Source organism: Diceros bicornis, chromosome 39 (assembly GCF_020826845.1).
Source record: "Diceros bicornis minor isolate mBicDic1 chromosome 39, mDicBic1.mat.cur, whole genome shotgun sequence".
NCBI lineage: Eukaryota > Metazoa > Chordata > Mammalia > Perissodactyla > Rhinocerotidae > Diceros > Diceros bicornis.
The window spans coordinates 19,938,088-19,959,498 of record NC_080778.1 but is presented as its reverse complement, the minus strand read 5'-3'; the positions used below and the strand labels follow the sequence as shown (position 1 = coordinate 19,959,498).

Genomic DNA, 21,411 nt, shown 5'->3' with positions numbered 1-21,411 from the left:
TTTGCTGAGGAAGACCAGCTCTGAGCTAACTTCTATTGCCAATCCTCCTCCTTTTTTTCCCCAGAGCCCCAGTAGATAGTTGTATGGCATAGTTGCACATCCTTCTAGTTGCTGTATGTGGGACGCAGCCTCAGCATGGCCAGAGAAGCGGTGCGTTGGTGCGCGCCCGGGATCCGAACCCGGGCGGCGGGTAGCAGAGGGCACACACTTAACCACTAAGCCACGGGGCCGGCCCAAGTCTTTCTCATTTCAGCCATACTAATAGTAGTGTAGTGGTAGCTTATTGTTTTAATTTACATTTCCCTAATGATTAATCATGTTGAGTATCTTTTCATGTGCATATTTCACATCCATAAGTCTTCTATAGCAAAGTGTTTGTTCAAATATTTTGCCCATTTTTATTATTTGTTTTAAGAATTCTTTATATATTCTGGATACAGTCTTTTATCATAAATATTTGCACATAGTTTATTTCTAATCTTAGCCTTGTCTTTTCATTCTCTTAAAAATGTTTCTCATAGAGCAGACATTTTTACATTGGATGAAGTCCAATTTATCAATTTTTTTTCTTTTATGGTTGTTTATCTAAGAAATTTTTGCCTAACCCAAGTTCACAAGGATTTTCTCCTATGTTTTCTTCCATAAGTTTATAGATTTACATTTTATATTTAGGTCTATGAACCACTTTGAGTTTATTTTTGTATATGGTCTTAGGTAGGTAATAAAAGTTTTTTGTTGTTGTTTTTGTTTGTTTTGTTTGTTTGCATATGAATGTCCACTTGTTCCAGCATCATTTGCTGAGTATCGTTTCTCCAATTAATTATCTCAGCACCTTTAACAAAAATCAGTCATCCATATATGTGATTTTATACTTGGATTCTCTATACTATCCTTTCCACTGATCTGTCTATCATTATATCAATACTCACAGGTTTTGATAGCATATTTGCATATTAAGTCTTAAAATCAAGTGCTATTAACCATTCAACTTTATTCTTCTTTGTAAAATTTGTTTTGTCTATTCTGTGCCCTTTGCATGTTTATGTAATTTTTAGAATCCTTTAGTCAATTTCCACAAACTATCCTACTGTGGTTTTGATTGAGACTGCATTGAGTTTTATCAATTTCAGGAGAACTGACATCTTAACAATACTGAGTCTTCTGACCAATCTACTTCAACATCAATTTTGATGTTAGCTGCAGCTGTTTCATAGGTGTCCTTTATCAGGTTCAGGAAATTCTCTTCTGTTCCTAGTTTACTAGGAATTTTTCTCAGCTGTGGATTTGGAATTACATTAAATGCTTGTCCTGTGTCTACTGTGGTGAAGATACATTTTCCTTTTTTAGTTTGTTGAGGTGGTTAATTATATTGATTGATTTTTAAGTGTGACGCTAACCTTGAATTCCTTGGATAAACCCTATGTAGTAACCATGTTGTCATATATTTTTGCATCCTACTGAATTTAATTGCTAAATTTTTGTTAAGAATTGTTGCATCTATGTTCATGAAAGATATTAGTCCAGAGTTTTCTTTGCTGGTGATGTTTTTGTCTCTAGTTTTGGAATTAGAATAATGCTGGATTCATAGAATGTGTTGTTGAGCACTCAATTGTCTTCAATTTTCTAGAAGCATTTGTTGAAGATTGGTATTATTTCTCCCTTAAATATTTAGAAGAATTCACCAACTAAGTGATCTGGGCCTGAAGTTTCCTTTGTGAGAAAGTTTGTAACTACAAATTAAATTTAATAGAATAGTGTTATTCAGACTACCTATTAACTTAGAGAAGACTTGATGTATTGAGTGAGCTTTGGCAGTTTGCGTCTTCCAAAGAATTTGTCCACTTCATCTCAGTTGTTAAATTTATTGTCATGAAGGTGTTCGGACTATTCTTTTACTATCCTTTTAATAGCTTGTAGAAATTGTATTGATGCCACCTCTCTCATTGCCAATACGGCAATTTGTGTCTTTTTGTTTCTTTTCCTGTTTTGCCTTGCTAGACATTTATCAGTTTTATTAATTGTTTCATAAAACCACTTTTGGTTATACTGACTTTATTGTTGTTACTGTTTGCTATTTCATTGATTTCTGCTCTTATTATTATTTTCCTTCTGTGATTAATTTGAGTTTAATTTGCTCTTCTAGTATCTTAAGGAAAAAGCTATAGACACTGATGTGTGACTTTTTTTCTCTTTTCCAGTATTGGCTTTTAGTACTTATAATGTTCCCCTAATTACTGTGTTAGTGGCATCTCACAAATTTTGGTGTGTCTATTTTCATTTTCATCCAGTTAAAAATACTTTAGATTTCTTCTCTGAACTACTAGTTAGATTGAAGTTTATTATTTAGTTTCTGAAAATTTCTGGATTTCCCAGATATTTTTCTGTTATTGATTTATAATTTCATTCTCTTATGGCCAGGAAACATACTTTGCATGATTGCAATCCTTTTAAACTTACTAACACTCATTTTATGGCCCAGAATATGTCTATCTTGAAAAATACTCTGCATTCATTTGAAAAGAATCTAACTTTCCATAGATAAAAGCATAGATAAAATAATGATATGAAACTCTTGACTCTCAAAGTAAATCTGATAGGATATATAAGCATAGAATTAATAGACATAAGATATGTCAATGAAAAAAAATCAAATCAGATAAAAAGTGTACATGAGCTGCTTGTAAATTGTTATATCGCATATGCAATCAATAAAACTGGTTTTTTTGCAGGAAAAAATCAGTTTTGACAGGATTAATAAGATCAAATAATATAATCTACAGAAATAGTTAACACAGTATATTCCATTTAATTTTCATTTATTAATATTTGTTTAAAAAATAGACCTGGCAGAAAAAGAAAATAGTCATTAATATAATTGTGTAGCACAAATACTATAAATTCTAATAATTCTATTTCTGTTAAACCTTATATTGAGGATGTGTGAATAAGCATATAAAATTGCAATTAGAGAGTGGTCAATTAATTATAGAAAATCATACCTTGCATAACCTTCTGCAAAATAAAATTACCATGAGTCTATTGCCAGAAAATTCTTATTGCATACAGATTTTAGAAAGAACACTGTATCTTTAGATTTATTATAAAAAATAACAGATAATACTAAAATTGGCAGGGTAAATTGCAAAAAATCATATGTATTATGGTAAATCTCCAAAATTGTCTAAGAAACTATTTATAATTCCTTCCTCTTTTTTGTTTTGGCTACATTTGACTTGTTTAAATGGTATCCCTTTAAACAAAAAGGAAACTCAAAGTATAATAAAATAGTAATATAACAATAATTTGCAGAATAAATAAAGTCAAACAGCAAAGCGCCCTGGTGAGCACTGCAGCTAATTACTTTAGGAAGCTTTATTATTTAGAATCATTTTCAGCTCTGGAAAGATTCAAATCTCAAAGTCTCAACTAATGAGAGGATCTTTGTTTATTAATTTCTTCCTGCTTATAAACGGTGATCAAAATTTTATTGAAAAAGAGGCTGATAGCTCCCTGGAGATTGCATATTGGGGAATAAAAGTTACTATGAAGTAACATTTTCTTGAATGTTTAAGGATTTGAGAATGGCATAAGAGTTAGCATGGGTACAATATTCACAAAAAGCGTTTGATAGCTCTCTGGAGATTACATGCAGGGAAATAAACATTTTTAAAAGGTAACATTTTCTTGACTGTTTAAGGAATTTTGAGGATAGAATTAGAATTACCAGGGGTACAATATTTGATATGTATTCCAATGGATTTTAAAATGGAAGCTAATAATCATTAAAACGTCTTTAAAGATTATTTAGGACTTCTGGTTTCAAATGTGGCACGTAAAGGGCTTAGAAGTCATTGCTTCTGTCCTTACAAGAATCAAGCTGAACCAAGTGAAATCAATGACTTCACTTGAACCCATCAGAAAAGTGAGGTGGCAGGGCAAACTGACACCCCCAAATCTGGAGAGTTAGGTGAACAGAGAGAAACACAGCAAAGATCAGCTTATCTGGAGCAAAACTGAATGAAGCCATAAACTGATAGGAAGACTTAACTGGTAATTTGGACAAATCACTAGAGGGTGACTGTGAACTAGTATGAGAGAGAGAAACTCCTCCAGGCTGCAGACAGAGAGACACCAACACTTTCACAGTTTTAAATTCCAAGAACCCCAACACGGTCTCATAATGAGGAATAAAGAAAATTCCCCTTATTTTTCTGATAGGAGGAGAGAAAAGCAACCATTTTGAAATAGAGTCAGAGTATGCTATATGACATACATAAGCTTACTCTCCAGAGTAATAGACTTTACCAGAGACTAATCCCACCCAAGGGAGGGGCACTTCCCTGACCTCAGCACCTTCTAGCCTTCCTGTCTTACCTAAAGGAGGGTGGCCAAGGGTTGGGAGAAGGGAATAAACTAAGAAACACTTGTGAATGTCGTAGACTAGATCATAGGCCCACTAAAAGAAGGAGATTTAATGACAGAATCGTAGAATGCTTCCTCTGCCCCATATCATATCATTACATCAATAGGGCTTCAATAAATAACAGTGGATTATAGCTTAAAGAGCTGCAAGAAACACACCTCCTCTAATGAGTAGTAAAAAAGAGAAGCCCCAATGTTAAGAGGAGAGACAAAAATAAAGACACTAGAGAAATTTGAATCCTCTGGCTTCTAGAGCTACAGCAAACACTCAACACAGCCAAACTCCTAGGCATGTTAACATAAAACTCACACCAAAGGCCTCCTGAACTTAGTTCTTATTACTCCACAGTCTTAACAGAATGTTCCAAAATTAGTAACAGACACCAAACCACAGACCCAGAAAGCTCAGAGAGCACCAAGCAGGATAAACACCAGAAAAAATTTAAACCTAGGCATATCATACTTAAACTGCCAAAAGCAAAGACAAAGAGAAAATCTTGAAAGAAGCCAGAGGGAATAAAAATACCTTGCAAATAGTAGAACAGGGATAAGAATCACATTCTTACAAGCTTCTTGTCAGAAAACATGCAAGCAAGAAGAGAACAGAGTGAAATATGTTAAGTGTTAAAAGAAAAAAAGCAGCCTAGAATTCTATATCCAATGAAATTACCCTTCAACATAGGAGAATAAAGACTTTCTCAGGCAAACAAAAACTGAGGAATTTCATTGCAGCAGACTTGTCCTGCAAGAAATGTTAAAGGAAGTTCTTCAGAGAGAAAGAAATGATATAGGTCAGAGAATCAGATCTATGTAAACAAAGGAAAAATGTCAGAGAAGGAATAAATGAACATAAAATAAAATCTTTTATTTTCCTTATTCGTAATTGATCTAAGAGATAAGTGTTCAAAGTAATAATAGTAACAATGTATTGGGTGATTATAGCACGTGGATAAGTGAAATGAATGAAGAGAAAACAAATGTTCTAAGACACAGGAGGTAGGAATTGGAAATACTTTGTTATGAGATACCTGCAATATAGTGTTATTTGAAAGTCAACTTAGATTACTTATAAATGCATATTTCAAATTCTAGAGAAATCACTAAAAAAATTTAAGAAGTAAAGCATAATAGATATCCTAACAGAGGAACAAAAATGAAATAATATGAAATGTTCAATTAAAACCAGAGGGGGCAGAAAAAGAGCAGAAGGAAAAAAAAGAATCAGAAGATAATTGCAATGAATAGAAAATAGTTATAAACATGGTAGATATTAACTCAACAATATCAATAACTACTTTAAATGGAATAGTCTAAATACACCGATTGAAAAATAAAGATCATCAGAGTGGATAAAAAAACATAAGACAACCGTATGTTGTCTACCCATTTAAGAAACTCATTTTAAACATAAATACACAGCTAGGCTAAATGAGTGGAGAAAGACATACCATGCTAACTACAGTCAAAGGAAAACTGGAGTACCAATATTAATTTTGATAAAAGCGGACTTCAGAACAAGGCAAATAATCAGAGGACTAAAAAGGAATATTACATAATGATAAAGTGGTGAATTCTTGAGAGAGACATAATAATCCTTAACATATATGCACCTAATAACAGTACATCAAAATATCTGAGGCAAAAACTGATAAAACTGCCAAGAGAAATGGACGAATCCAGTACTAAGTTGGAAAGCTCAATACCCCTCTTTCAGTAACTGGTAAATCCAGAAGGCAGAAAATCACTACAGATATAGTTAACCTGAACAGTACTATCTAAACAATGTAGTCTGATAAAGTGGTCTAGTTAATAGGTCAAGGATTGTGGAGTGGAGTGGGACTTCCCGAAAAGTGGTTTGAGTAACTCATAGGGGAATCTCTCTTCTGGAGAAATGTCCACTAAGCTAGTCAAAATTAGCAAGATGATATACAAAGACTCTGGAGATTGATTAAAGGGCTTACAAAAGTTGAGGAGCATTTATTCAACAAAATCAATGAAAATTTGGTAAGAGAGACAATAGTACTTGAGCTAGAGATTGCACCTATCCCCCCATACTTCTTCCTTGAGGCAGCACCCATTATTCTACCTGTTGACACAAATAATCCATAATCAACCTGTAAATCAAAATTGGGGTGAGTTTGTTATGAGCCAGGTGTGAGGACTATAGGCTAGGGAGGCTTACTTTCCCAAAGAAGTGGAGCGTACAGAGTGGTTATACACCATCCTGGAACAAAGAGCATACATCACATATGACAAGAGTATCTCTTACTACTGTCACAAGATGCTTAGCTGGCACAGCATGTTGGTGGTCAGCAAGTCAGTGGTCATAGGTGAGCACAGCGCATAGGTAATTAATCCCTAGTTTCCAGGAAGAGATGCTTATCATTAAAGAAATGCTGATATAGAGTGAAGTTACATCCCTATCTTTAAGGGCATCATTCTTGTCTTTGGTATATAGTAAATGTTTAAAGCAGATGTGTAACATGTGCTCAACAGGCCACATCAGACCCTTTTGAAAAAACAAGATTGGGCTGAATTAGTTTTAAACCAAGTGGCTTCCTCATGTGCTCCAATATATCCTGTTCATTTATTTATCGCACCTGATCTCCCACTACATAGCGAGGATCCCGGCCAGGAAGCTGCTGCAGAGTATAGTTCGCCGTTCATACTACGTTACAGAAGACCTGCTCCAGTGACCCTAGTAGCTGAGTGATGAGTTTCACCCACCTCCTAGAGGGAAAAGATTTATTCCAGGAGATTCAGCAGTCATTGAAATCAGCAGATTCTATCCTCCCAATCTGAGCTCAGGAACATTCATACTGGATGGTGGCAGCAGCTGGACGGCAGACCCATTTACCAACCACCTCCAACACATAGCTCCCGCCCCATGGGAACGATCAAGGTGGGAGATGTCAGTAAAGAGCAAGTTCCCCATTTCTCACCACACACAGCTCCCGGCTCATAGCCCAGAGGCTCTGCCTAAGGGAAGATCAAAGCAGCTTCAAAGAGTTTCAACGGCTCCACCTACCAAGGCCAAGGGGACTGACTTCAATAAGATCAGGATGTGAGCAGTTTATGTCCCAAGGCATTGTCCAAAACAATAGAGCGATCAAATAGAGCTAGCAATTAGTGGAGGATAACATCTGGGTGTGTTACTGATAGAAGTAGAACATTCAGAAGCTTAGCAGGTAGATCAAGGAAAAAGACAGTCAAAGAGCCTGACAAAAACCACAGTCATTCCTAGTGGTGAGGAAAACCATGTGTGTGCCTGAAGCTGGGATCGCTAAGACACATCTGAAGCTGCACACTGTGGGGGAATAAACTTCACTGAATAAGTACAACCAAGTCACTAAACAAATAAACAAACAAGAATACTGAAAATCCCTAGGGGGAGATCAAGAGCCAGAGTTGCTACAAGATATTATCTAAAATGTCCAGATTTCAACAAATAATTATGAGACGCAAAGAAACAGGAAAGTGACCCATCCTCAGGGGACAAAAGCAGTCAGTAGAAACTGCCTTTGAGTGAGTAGACTTAGCAGGCAAAGATTTCCAAGCAGCTATTATAAGTATGTTCAAAGATCTAAGGAAAATATGTTCAAAGAATTAAAGTACAATAAGAATGTCTCAGCAAATAGAGAATATGAATAAAGAAATATAAATTATTTAAAAAAAAACAAATGGAAATTCTGGAGTAGAAAAATGTGACTTGAATGAAAAATTCACTAGAGATTCAACAGCAGATTTGAGCTGGCAGAAGAAAGAATTAGCTAACTTAATGACAGATCAATAAAGATTATACAATTTGAAAACAAAAAGAATGATGGAAAAGGAATAGAGCCTTAGAGAAACGTGGGAGACCATTAAATGCAGCAAAACACCACATACTGGAAGTACCAGAATGAGAGAACAGAGTGAGAAGCAGAAAAAAAATTTGAAATAGTGACTGAAAACTTCCCAAATTTGATGAATAACATTAATGTATCAAGATTAATTTCAAGGAAGATTAATTTTAAGAAAGAGAAAAGATAATCCACAAAATGTGAGGGAATACTACAAATCATATATCCAATAAGGATTATATTTGGAATATATAAAAAACTCTTGTAACTCAATAATAGAATTATAATTAGCTCAATTAAAAAGTGGAAAAGGATTATTTCTCCAGAAGATACACAAACGGCCAATAAGACATGAAATGGAGCTAAATATCATTCGTCATGGGGAGACGCAAATCAAAACATGATGAGATACCACTCACACCCATTAAAATGACTAAAATTTAGGGGCCAGCCACGTGGCCTAGTGGTTAAGTTTGGCGCACTCTGCTTTGGCAGCCCAGGTTAGGTTCCCAGGTGTGGACCTACACCAATTATCAGCAGCCATGCTGTGGTGGCGACCCACACGCAAAATAGGAAGATCGGCACAGATGTTAGCTCAGGGAGAATCTTCCTCAAGCAAAAAGAGGGAGATTGGCAACAGATGTTAGCTCAGGGTGAAACTTCCTCAGCCACAAAAAAAAAAAAAAAAAAAAAGACTCAAATTTAAAAGGCAGATAGTAAAAAGTTCTGGTGAGAAGGTGGAGAAATTGGAACCCTCAGAGATTGGTGGTGGGAATATAAAATGGTGAAGTCAATTTTGAACACAGTTTGAGATTTCTTCAAAATGTTAAATATTTCATATGTCCTAACAATTCCACTCCTAGATGTATACACAAAAGAAATGAAAATATACGTCCACACAAAAACTCGTACATGAATGTTCATAACAGTATTATTCATCAGAGCCAAAAGGAGAAGTAACTCAAACATCCAAAAACTGGTAAATGGTTAAGCAAAATGGAGCATATCAATACAATGGAATATTATTCAGCCATAAAAAGGAATGAAGGAATGATACATACGACAACATGGCTTAACCTTGAAAACATTATGCTAAGTCCATCACAAAGGACACATGTATGATTTCACTTATACTAAAGGTCCAGAATAGGCCAATCTACAGAGACAGGAAGTATATTCATGTTTACCTAGGACTGAGCATGTGGAGAGGAATGGGGAGGGAATTCTCACGGATGTAGATTTTCTTCGTGGGGTGATCAAAATATTCTGGAATTTGATTATGTTAAGATTGCACACCTACGTGAATATGCTTAAAACCACTGATTCTTATACTTCAAATGAGTGAACGGTGTGGTAAATGAATTATATATAAATAAAGCTATTACTATATTAAAAGAAGAAAGAAAACAGAATTCTGGAGCCAGTTAGGCAGATGAAAGCCCCTGGTGGAGGTCTGGAGCACTCCAGGTGCCACTCAAGTGACTCTGGGGACTTCAGTTCGAGGTGTGCTGGGATTATAAACTGGAGTGACAGAGTAGACATATGTTACCTGATGCCCTCCCTCAAGAAGAATCTTTCTCTACTCATCAGCCCTACTTCTGGTTTCCTCCAAATTAGCCTGATTCCTGCTCTTATTTCTTAGGCTTACTTTCTCCAAAATAACAGGATTTCTTCCCACCTAAAGTACAGTCCCCTTCACTTCAGCACAGAGTCATTTTGGTTTCTTGTCATCATTTCTGCCCTTGAGCTCCACCAATCAGAGCTGCATTGCTAGGAGTACTGCTTCAATACTAGAGTATTATTTCAAAGCATCTTGGTTGATTACCCAGGTTGCCATTCTCTTCTAAGCAGAACTTGTAATGACATCAATGAAACATCTCAGGACATAGTATGTTTATCTTGGTATGGTCTGTGTTTGCCAAAGATAAATATGCCCTTTTCCTTAAAGGGAAATCCTTGAACTGGTTTGGCGCTGTAGACCACATTCACATAATCTCCCGAAATACTAAAGGACAAACGAACTTTCTGGAATTGCTTTTATAATACTTCAGTGCATAATTGGGCAGTATAACTGAGTATTCCTATTCACATTTGTTTTATACTGATAATCCTACATAATATTTAATGAACAAATACTCTTGAAACATTGTCTGATGCCTTATTGGTGTTCCATCTATGAAGAACTAAAACAATAAGACATTAAAGTTCAATTTTTTCCCAAACACTAATAGATAATCTGAAAGCAAAAAATTTCCTTTAAGAAATCAAATATCACCTTCAAAGGTATAAGGGAGTATCTATCATGTGGGCATTGAATCCTATAGTGCCTAGAGCTATTATTATGCTAATCAAATATCTCCGAATACAATTTCATGGTGACTGTTGTCTTTGACCATCCAGCACCACTTTCTTCTTTCCTCTCATGACAGGCTATACCTTACCACAAGCATTGGCATTGGATAGACCATTTATAATTACCCATACCCCTGTCCATGGTTTGGTTCAAAGATAGGTACATAACACGTGCAAGTCAATGGCTTTCTCCAGGATCTTTCTGCTGGAATGTTAAGTAGTCATGAAAGAATCTTTCCTTCCTCCATAATCATGAGTATATAAAATATGACCCCAGAGCTGACAAAAGTCATATCCTCATTATGTAAGTAAGCCTGAAAGAATAAATAAACACACAGGGAGAAACTGCTTTTGTTACACTCTGAGTTTCTAAGATTCCAGGAGCTAACTCAATCCTGTTGGCCTTTAAACTACAGTATTTTTAGATACGTACATACATACATACGCATATATGCCGATTAGACCAAATATTGAGGAACATTGAGTTGGAGTTCAGTCATGTACAAGTGAAAGTGTATTTAGATTCAGGAGGATGGATATAAATGATTAGCCATAAAAACTACAGAGCTACCTCCTCGTACCAGCACCGTGTAAGGTAAGTTGAGGGAAGTGGTAAATAAGGGCTTATCTTACTCCCAAAGAACTCTCCTCCTTGTCAGGAACATAAGAAGAAATGTATGTCACAAAGGATAGTATATATATATATATATATATATATATATATATATATTTGTGTGTGTGTGAGGAAGATGAGCCCTGAACTAACATCTGTTGCCGATCCTCTTTTTGCAGAGGAAGATTGGCCCTGGGCTAATATCCATGCCCATCTTCCTCTACTTTATATGGGATGCTGCCACAGCATGGCTTGACAAGTGGTGCGTAGGTCCACACCCAGGATCCGAACCTGCAAACCCCAGGCTGCTGAAGGCGAGCGTGCAAACATGACCACTACACCACCTGGCCAGCCCCAGGATAATATATTTTAGAATATATATTTTAGAACAAACCAAAGAGCCTTTGTGTAAGGAAATAGAGACATCTCAGGATAAGAAAGCACTAATGAAATTGCCATCTCAATAAATATTTTGGCAGTGCAAGTTTGAAGACACGCACAATAGTCCACTATATTGATGGATGTACCATGGTTTGGTGAGTCAATTCCTCATTCAGGATGTTTTGGTTGCTTCCCTTCTATTACAGGGTTTCTCAACTTCAGCACTATTGACATTTTGGGATGCATAATTCTTTGTTGTGGGGGGACTGTCCTATGATTTGTAGAAGTGTTAGCAACATCGCTGGCCTCCACCCTCCCCCCGAGTCCTCACAAAAATATTCCAGAAATTGCTAAATGTCTTTTGGGGGACAAAGCCACCCCTGATTGAGAAGCACTGCTCTATTAAAAATACATTTTCATTGTTTTCCTGATTATAAAAGTAATCAACATTTGTTGGAAAAATTAATAAAAATACAGAAAAATAAAATGGAGAAAGTAAAAATCATCAGCATTTTATTTTACTCAAAGTCACTTAAAACATTTAGTTACATTTCAGTACATTTTATTTTTGATATTAAATTTAAATCATATATCATTTGGCATCTCACAATTTTCATTCAATATTCCATATGATTATTTCCTCATTAATTATTTTTTTAATGTGGTTTTGAATGGCTATGCAGTGTCCAATTGCATGGTACAATTCTTTTTTTATTTTTTTTCAGTTTAGGAGAATTCTCCTGAGCCCAAGTCAAACTTTAGGGGATGGTATAATGAGCTCTTTGTCTAATAAGAGAATGACTCTAAACAAAGGCCTTTTCATCATTCTGCTTAGTAAGGAGCATATGGAGTCAACCAATTGGTCCTGTAGTGATTCAACACACACTTAGTCTTTCAATTTTCTGATTTTGGTACTACCCAGTTAGGTAAATTTCATTTAAAAATGTTTCAAATCCAAGGACACCTAAAGTTTTATTTAATTAATGGAAGAACCCATACTGGTTTAAAAATAATTATGGCATAACCTTTACATATTTATGACACTGTGCTAAGCACTAGATTTACAGATTTATCAGAGAATTTAACCCCACCCTTGAGGTTCTACAAAGGAATAAGACATGCATGGCAGTATCTCCAGTGTACACTATAATGTGAACAAGAACCAAGAAAGATATGCAAAATGCAATGGAAATTCAGAAGGAGGAAAGAGTGCAGAGGGAGAGACCAGGATGGGCCTGGATGAAGGATTTATGGTATACCATAAAGAAAGAACAGAATTCTGACCTGCCGGGCAAGGTAAGGAAAGGGAGGGCATTCCTGGCAGAAGAAATGACTTGAACGTGCAAGAAAGACATTAAGTGGTAAGATTGTGTGACAGTGAAATGGTATAACAGTCTAGTTGAAGGTGTCTGGGGTGAAGAGGGAAGGAATAGAAAAACAGAAGGAGAAAAGGAAAAGGAAAGGAGCAGAAGTTAATGAGAACCTGCTCCCATCAGGTGCTGTGCTTCAGATTCCCTTACATCATTTCAGTACTCACATCTCCACCTTTAAAACAAGAACACCAAGGCACATGGTCACCCAGCTGCGAAATGCAGAAATGGTTACTCAGATAACAAATGGCAGAGATGAGATTAATTGTCTTTAAATTACTCTGTGCTACCTTTCAAATGTGTATTCTACTACTTACATTATTATATCATTACTTACATTAATCCAAATAAACCTAGAAATCCTCTTTCTCAAGCCTTTCCTTTTCAGCTAAACCCATCAATGCTCTCAGAGTACTCTGGACAGCTATTCAGTTGCCCCCATCGTGGTGCACTACATTTATGTCCACGCACGTCTGTCTACTTTCTTCAACCTACAATATGATAAGTTTCTTGAGAGTCATCATCTCTATGGCTTCAATTCCTGGAACGAAGTTAAGTGTGCCCAAAAATTCACTGATTAGGTAAAACAGAATCCGAGCAGGGGTACTGAGACTAACATTTCCACCTTCCCCAAAATTGCTGTCAATTTACCTCTCTTTGAAAGTAACTATAAAAATGGAGGAAATGCCTTTATCCAGTTCTTGACTCCATGTGTGTTCCTGGAGGATCTGGCTTGTTAGAGATCCTCAAATACAAAGAAAATCTGCTGAAAGCATGTCGCATGTGGGAGTGAGTGTGTTAAGTTTACTTTAAATGATGGGCTTAAAATTGGATTGATTTTTGTATTAATCGTGCAATTTCCAGGTATTTGTTTTAATAACAAAGAGTACTTGAAATGACTGCTTTCAGCATTAAGTTTATAGCTAATTAGAGGAGCGTCTTACGGATGCACGCTAATGAGAGGGAGAGCTATTACTGATCAGAGTGTGAAAGTTTCAAGGATAGCATCATAAAACACAGTTTGCTTAGCTCTGTAAATAGATGCTGTTTATTTACAACAGCCCATAGATTACTCAAGTGCATAATACGCTGGTATATTAGGTGAAATAAAAATCTCCCTCACACGAGCTCCCACCGAAGTTCTCTCTCTGCTATTAAACTTTTATTAAGAACGGAGATAAAACAATTCTCCTTGGAGGAGGAATTAGAGTGCCTGTGGATGATCATTGAAGTGAATAAGGATGAGACAATGAGAGAGAGAGCCGTGTTCTCAAGGAAACCCTGGCTGATCATGCCCACTGCGCGCTGACCTTGCCCTTACCGTTCCCAGAGGCACTTCAGGTCACTTCACATAAATGGATAACAGAACAGCTAAGTGTCCTGGAGTGAGTGATGCAGCGTGTGGAGACACAAAGGCCACTCTTGGGATGGTGTCTGAATGTAGGTTTTGTTGTTAGGACAGAGAGCAGCCTCAGAGGCAGAGAGCCAAGGATAGCATTCCCCTGTGAGACGTGGGCTTCTCTGGGGCAGGGAATGGTGCAGACAGACGGTGAACAAGTCACAACAAGGGTGAGCATGTCAGGGAAGAGTCTGAACCGGATGGGAGAATTAGGGAGGAGCTGGAACCCGGGAAGGTGAGAGGAAAGGGATATTTTTATATCCAAAATACACAGTCATAGTATTGACCAAAACGAAGAGAGGACATTTCAATGGAGTAATTGTTTTCACTAATTGTTCATTTGCTGGTTTACTAGGAGTGATCTGACTGAATCAGTCAGTTGTTTGAGCTTGGAGAAGGCATGAAGGTATGTTCAAGTTTCTCACTAAAATGTACAAATGAAAACTTCAAAAGGACATACAATTAGAATGTTCACTTTCATATGTAATATTCATCTTTAAGCATTTTTTATGTATAATATGTCAAAAACAGCACAATTGCTGAAAATTGAGTCCATCTAGTATGAGCCATGAGCTCAGCCCAACAGTGATGGCCTGGGAGGCCAGGCCACACAGAGGAAAGAATACAAAACCTAAATTGAATAGCCCTGAGGTTAAGATTTGACACTGTCAACTGGCTGTGTGGTTTTCAGCAAGTTATCAAGGCTCTCTGACCTGCAGATTCCTGATCTATATACTTGGGATAATAATATGGACTGCTAGGTATTGTTCGTCTTAGTCTGTTGGGACTCGTATAACAAAATACCATAGACTAGGTGGCTTATAAACAACAGAAATCTATTTCTCACAGTTCTGGAGACTGGAAGTCCAAGATCAAGTTGCTATCAGACTCAATGTCTGGTGAGAGCCCGCCTCCTCCTAGGCTGTCTTCTCACTCTGCCCTCACATGGCAGAAGGGGCAAGGGAGCTTTCTGGGGTCTTTTATAAGGACACTAATCCCATTCATGAGGGGTCTAATCATGGCCTAATCACCTCCGTCACAAAGGAATAAGGGACAGAAGTAGGAATGGGGAACATTCTGTTATAGGATACTTACTCCTGTCCCTTATGACATTGGTGTCATTCATTGTACTTACCCATATGCTATAATCATCCAATGCATTGTTACTCTTATTACTTTTAACAGTTATTAGATCAACTAAGAATAAGAAAAATAAAATATTTATTTTACCTTCATTTATTCTTTCTCCAACATTCTTCCTTTCTTTATGAAATAAAAGTTTCTGATCATATCATTTATTTCCCCTCTCCCTGAAGAATTTCTTTTACCATTTCTCGCAGGGAAGATCTGCTACAATGAAATCCCTCAGTTACTGTTTGTCTGAGGAAGTCTTTATCTCTCCTTCATTTTGAAGGATAATTTCTATAGATGTAGAATTGTAGGTTCATAGTATGTTTTTTCCTTTCCACTATTTAAATAATTCACTCCACTCCTTTCTTGCTTGCATGATTTCTGATGAGAACACTGTAATTCCTATCCTTGTGCCATTATTTGCAAAGTGTTTCTCGCCCATCTCTGGGAGTTTTTCAAGATTTTCTCTTTGTGTTAGTTTCTTTGTGGTTTGAAGACAACGTACCTATGTGTAGAATTTTTCATATTTATCCTGTGAGTGTTTTCTGAGCTTCCTGGGTCTATGGTTTCATGTCTTGTCAGTAATTTTGGAAAATTTGCAGCTATTATTATATTAAATATTTCTTCTGCTCCTTTCTCTCTTTCTTCTCATTCTAGTATTTCAATTATGCACATGTTACAACTTTTGAAATTGCCCTAGTTTTTGGATATTCTGTTCTGGTTTTTTTGTTGTCCTTTTTTTTTCTGTTTGAATTTCATTTGGCGAAGTTTCTAAGGACGTATCTTCAAGCACACTGATTTTTGCCTTATCATGTCTCATCTACTGATGAGTCCCTCAAAGGCATTCTTCATTTCTGTTATGGTGTTTTTGATTTTTAACACTTATTTTGATTCTTTCTTAGTGTTTTCATCTCTTTGCTTGTATTACCCATCTATCCTTGCATGTTGTCTACTTTTTCTATTAGAGTCCTTAACATATGAATCATAGTTATTTCAAATCCCTGTCTGATAATTCTAAAATCTGTGTCTTAATCTGGTTCTGATCTTGTTTTGTCTCTTCATACTAGGGGGGTTTGGGTACTTCTTTGTTTGGTTTTGTGTACTGCCTTCTAGGTCACCTTGCAATTTGTGTTGAAATCTGAACATAGACATTGTCATTTAAGGTTTTATGTTATATGGCTAGGAGCTGTGTTTTGTGTAACATTTGCTGTACCTGTAGGGACCACAGGCTTCAAGTGCCTCTAATGTCCTTATTTTGTCTCCCTTTTGACAATGGGGCTCCTCTTTGTACTGCTCTTCAGACAGGGTCAATTTCTTGCAGCTCTTTTAGCTATGATCCACCGTTATTTATTGCAATTTGTTGTGAGGAGGGGAAACTTTCTATAATCTTATGATTAAATATCATTCTTGCGGTGGGCTTGTGTCTCTGCACTGTTACCTTCACACATGTTTATAGCTTTTTTACCCTTATGTGAGACAAAAGGTCTAGAGAGGGCTGGAGTCTGGGAAAGGCCCCTCACTTGGGTGGGAAAAGGCTCTGGTAAAGTATTTCCCCCTGAGTAGGCCTTTGTCATGAAGAATGCTCTGGGCTTATTTCACAATGGTTAATTTTCCCCTCCCCTTCCCAGAGCCATGAAGAGATCTTCCTTGTCTTTACCTTGAGGACCCGGTGATGTTTCTGGAGGTAAAACACATAAAAATGGGGTTTCTCTGGAGTTTCTTTCTCCCAGGCAGCCCACATTCCTCCACAATTCGTCAAAGTTACCATTTACATCTCCCTACCAGTTTAGGGCCCTAGTGTGTCCTGCTCCAGGTAACAGATGCCAGCTGTCACTTTTGGTATTCACTTAACTCTCCAGATTTGGGAGTGACGATTTGCCCTATAACCTCAGTCCTCTAATGGGTCCAAGAAAAGTCGTTGATTTTCAGTTTGTTCATCCTTTTTCTTGTTGTAAAGACAGGACTGACGACTGCCAAGATCTTTACGTGTTGGAGCTAAAGCCAGAAGTGTTGAACTTTCATTCCTTATTTTTTCAACAACTGTGAAGCATTGGGCAAAGCTGACCACATTTCCCCTTTGAGATTCTCTTCTCTGTCAGCATTTACTACAGCTTTCCTCCTCCCTTTCCATGAGCTCATTCTTAGTTGTTTTCCCATTTAATCCTAGATTCTGAGTTACTGTCATCCTATACATTCTCACTGAGCCTGGGTTTAATACCATGAATATGATGCAAAGAATTCTCAGTATGTATCATCATCTCAGATATGATCCCCATAACCTTATTTTCACTTGCCTTTGGTCTTCTTCTACTGGTGGTACCAAAGAGCCTTTAGAAAAGAGATGTCAAAAACTGAACTCAATTTTCTTCCCATTTCTATCTGCCTGTCTTTATTTCCCATCGCAATGAATAGTACAACCATTCATGTAATAAACCAAAGAGCAACCTTGAAGCCTAACCTCTCTCAAGTGATGTTAACTTAAACCCATTCATGTCTTTCAATTATGACTCTTCTTCTCCATATCTACGGGCATAGACTTTGTTTAGGTTTTTATCATTTTCCTTATTTCCCACCCAGACTATGACAATAGACCCTAAATAATCTCTCTTGGACAATCCAACTTTTATACTTCCGTAGTACTACAAGACTTAGCTTTCAAACATGATAACCTGACGGTTCTTCCTCTGCTCCCACCTTTCCATGGCTTTGAAAGCCTGTAATATAAAGTGATAATTCTTAAACATGGTATCCAGGCCTCTGACTTTCCACTCTGGCCTAACTCCCTAGTCTCACCTCCTGTCAGTTTTCTAAATACATCATTTACTGCAATCATTTTAAACTACTCACAATTCACCCAATTATACCATATTTTTACATGTTTTTGTGTTTGTTTTTAATGCTCTTCCCTTGCTTTTTGCTTAGATAATTCTACCTGAACTTTCAAGGCCAAGTTCAAGCATCACCTCCTCTTTGGAAGTCTTCCTCTATCCCTGCCTCACATCATCCAGGCTGCCATTCTCAAGCTAACTTAGTGACCCTCTTTATGCTCTGTCTTTGGACTTAAAACATAACCTGAAATAAAAGGATTTCCTGGATTGGATCCTGAATAGAAACAAGGGGAAAACTGGTAAAATCTGAATAAAGTCTCGAGTTTAGTTAATAGCAATGTGCGTCTCCTAGTTTCGACAAATGTATCACAGAAATATAAGATGGTAATATAAAGGAACTCTTACACCTAGAACTGGGTGAGGGGTATGTGGGAACTATGTACTATCTTCGTATATCTAAAGATATTCACAAATAAAATATTTATTTTAAATATTCACAAGAAAAAACAAGCTTTGCATTTACTTCTCTGACGGCAGTTACTGCACTGCTTGAGTGACCTGAGATAGAATACTGATCTCACTTTGTAGCCTCAGTTTACTTTTATATAAAATTAAGTTAATAATAGTCCTTGTCTCCAATACTGTTGTGAGAACTTAATCAGAGAAGCCATGTGAAGCACTTAGCACAAGATCTCGCACCGAGTAAGCACTGCTTAGCATTAGCTATTGCTATTATTGATGAAATAATTGGCTTTTCATATCTGCCAGTCCCATTAGACTCTGAACTCCTTAAGTGCCTAGCATGGTATCTGTCAAACAGAAAATACTCAGTAAATATTTGTGGAACCAATATTGAAGGACAACATAAATTCTAATATTTTTCCTCATCTCTCCCTAGATATGCTTCTCATAACACGACAGAAATAAATCCCCTGCTAGTTGGTTTACTTCAGTGATCAGAATTCATGACAATATCACCATTACTTGCTCTCCTACTAAACTCTTCTCCACCTCAGACCATGAAAGAAACTGCATTTCCGCTATCATCCTAGAATTCATGCCCTCTATTCCACTGCACCCAAGAAATCTGAACTGCAGAACTATATTTTTTCAGCCAACACATCTTTTGGAAGTCAAAACTCTCATTTAATTGAATTTCTAGCTTTCTGCTCAATGAAAATTCTCAACTTGCCCCTGGATTGAGATATTTTCTTAATGTTGGACAGTCTTCAGAATTAAAATGGATAAGTCATAGCTGTAAAGTGTCTGGTTAATCAGGAGTCATAAAATTTGCAAAGCAGAAAGAAAAAATTTAACCACTCAAGATTAATTTGATAAAGTCATTGAATTTCAGGCTAAAAGATACTCAAATGATGAATAATCTGAACGTTCAATTACTTACCTGAGAACGCACAAGAAATGATTGGTTTCAAGGCCATTATTCTTTTTTGGTTTTATTCTCCTGCTCACACCATGGGTGATCAATCCTATATTCTATTTATTCTATTTCATATTCATTTTTAAGATACCAGTATAAACATCAGTCCTCCTGGGAAAAGTCCTGATGTGCATCTGCATGTGTGCACACACACACACAAACATGCACACATCACAGATCAGATTTGTGCTCCTGCTATGTGCTCCCATGGCACCGGGGCATCCTTCATCAAGGCACTTATTACATTTATTTCAATTTCCTTTTTAATTGTTTATGTTACCTGCTAACTTTAAACTCCATGGTCAGAGAATGTCTATCTGAGTCTTTATGGTATTTCTAGTTCAAAGAACAGTGAGAAAATTTAACACTTCTTGAATGAATGAATGAATTAATTAATTAAAAGGAATTTTTATATCTTGATAAAGCTGAACACTGGGCCCTAAATATGTATTACTTTGGAATTAAGTTAAAATTGATTTTATAAAAGAAGGTATTTGTATTTTTCCTTACATGTTACATGATCTGAAAACAAACATGCATGAATACAGCCAAGAACTTGCTATTCCTTCCCTATTTCCAAACCCTCTCATGCCAATTCATCTTAGACACTTGGTCCAGATTGCAGGAAAATGTCTGGCATCGACCTTTTCTTTCATGGAGGTAATTCTACAAACTGGTAGGATAGAAAGATGCTATCATTTGAAAAACTGCTGTGACAAAGATTGGCGATTCCCTTTTGTTATCCCCACTTAGGGAACCCAAAATTAGAAAGAATTTATTTCCAGAATATATTTTATCCCCAAGAATCATAGGAAACTGGAGAAGCTATTTCTTTAAATATCTTTAAATAAATAAAAAAAATCCTTTAAAATAGGAACATCATCCAAAATATTCTCAATAAGCAAAACCATGTTAAAATATAGTATTTTGCATTAAAAATACTGTGATTGAGACAGGTTTTTCATGTGTGCATGGGTGGAAGAAATGCTAGTCTAAGGCTTTCATGCTGAATATGCTTTGGATGATTGCAAAACTTTCCAAAGCTTGCTATGATTTGTGTTTCTTCCTCTTGACTGACTCACTATCCTTATATATTGGTCAAAATCCTTAACCACATCCTTATATGTCACCCTCCAGTGCAGTCTGATCTTTGTATATAAACAGTAAACATTAAACTGCTGATGGTATCATAGAAAAAAACCTTTCCTGCTGCTCAATAGCAGTAATGATGAGATAAAACCCAGGGGCACCTGTATATTTTTCCTCCAAACTAAATAACCCCAATATGTTGAGAGGATGAATTAGTCCTAAGTCCTCCAGCATTCTGACACATTTCTACAATCATTTATTATTCTGCAATAATTATTCACATATGGACTGATTCCCTTGCTGGATTAGAGCTCCTTGCATGTACTAGAGTCTGTATTTTATCTGCCCACCTATCTCCAGGTTCTAGAAAAATGCTCGGAACAAAACAAATTTTTGAGGATGTCTTCTTGAATGAGTGTATATTATAATCCTAATAATGTCTAACTGCTATACTAATTTTGCAATGATAGTATATTATAATTTATCTTGTGCTTAACTGTAGCTCATAATGTAATATTTCTAGATGATCAATTACCTTTCATCTTC

At 36.5% G+C, this 21,411-nt stretch overlaps 1 long non-coding RNA gene across 7 annotated transcripts in view; it reads right to left on the bottom strand.

Annotated features, from left to right (window-relative positions):
* Positions 1 to 21,411, bottom strand: part of LOC131399714 (uncharacterized) — a 180,125-nt gene that overhangs the window by 36,551 nt on the left and 122,163 nt on the right. Inside the window, exon 4 of one of the 7 annotated variants that reach the window (XR_009217207.1) lies at positions 15,615 to 19,147. The exons of the other annotated variants lie outside the window; for them this stretch is intronic. This is a non-coding gene — a long non-coding RNA (uncharacterized LOC131399714). Of the gene's footprint in view, positions 1 to 15,614; positions 19,148 to 21,411 lie in introns of those variants that run through there. 7 annotated transcript variants of the gene reach the window in all.